Here is a 1,057-nt window from a genome sequence, read left to right as displayed (position 1 = left end):
TATATATATATATATATATATATATACACATACATACATACATACATACATACATACATACATACACACACACACACACAGAAGACACAATGTCAGGTGGCCTCTGTTTAGCTATGATTCTGTATGTATACCATACCTTGTAGACACGGCTGAAGGACATTTGATGTGTTCCTGACAACGGTCTAGGTGGTGCCTGGTGCTGAGTAGGATTTGATAAACGAGCCACCGGCTGAGTCTGTGTTTACACAAACTGGAACAGAAGGTGACTATCTGTCCCTCTCTGCTTGTATTTACCGTCAGTGGAGGTTGGAGAAACACCAATAGAAGTCCAAATTACATAAAAGGAATTATTAATAGAAACAGTCGTCTAGAAAATGTTAGTTGGTTAGATAATCATTTACTATTAAAGTGGACCTTTCAGTGTTTGATAATGTAAATTGCAATTTCTGACCTAGTTTTAAAAAATCCTGCTGGCCCAGTTGGTGTTCTGATCGTTTTAATGAGTACGCAGTTTAGGTGTTTGACTTCTTGCTGCACAATTTGTCACACCGTGACCTGATTTCACAGGCTGAGACTACTGAAATTCTGTACAAAGGTTCCAGCATTTCTCAGAGATAGGCACACTTTAGGTAGCAAAGGTGTTCATTAAAGTCTGCCTCTTAGGCTTTGTTGCTTCCTGTGTCCCCATTGAAGAGAATTCATCCCCTCTTTCACTTTGTATTAATCACCAATATAGGAGACAGCTGGTTTGGTGTTAATTGCCTTTGGGAGGATTTTCCCTTAGGATCTCTAACCCTTTCCTATTAAAAAAATAACTTTTTGCCTTAGAAATACAAATGTTCTGGATTTTGGATGTAGAAGGTATGCTTTGACAAAAGACTAATATGTCCTGCTTTGGTTTTTCTCTTTCATCTCCCCACATGCTGTTTTGAGCAAATCCCAGCTGTCAAAATGACAGTCTGGGCTTTCTTCATATCACAACATCTATCTATCTAGTGTAAAATGGTGCATCTTGGGAGTTATGAATCATAGGGTCAGTGATACTAAACCGGTAAAT

At 38.4% G+C, this 1,057-nt stretch overlaps 1 long non-coding RNA gene across 3 annotated transcripts in view; it reads right to left on the bottom strand.

Moving 5' to 3' along the window:
• Window positions 1-296, bottom strand: part of LOC140336408 (uncharacterized) — a 7,297-nt gene extending 7,001 nt beyond the window's left edge. Inside the window, exon 1 of one of the 3 annotated variants that reach the window (XR_011921889.1) lies at window positions 137-296. This is a non-coding gene — a long non-coding RNA (uncharacterized lncRNA). The remainder of the gene's footprint in view (window positions 1-136) is intronic. The other 2 variants (XR_011921890.1, XR_011921888.1) reach the window with 2 other exon arrangements.
• Window positions 297-1,057: the final 761 nt, after the last annotated feature.

This window comes from Pyxicephalus adspersus, chromosome 8 (genome assembly GCF_032062135.1).
Source record: "Pyxicephalus adspersus chromosome 8, UCB_Pads_2.0, whole genome shotgun sequence".
NCBI classification, from domain to species: Eukaryota; Metazoa; Chordata; class Amphibia; order Anura; family Pyxicephalidae; genus Pyxicephalus; species Pyxicephalus adspersus.
This window is presented reverse-complemented; position numbering and strand designations above follow the sequence as displayed.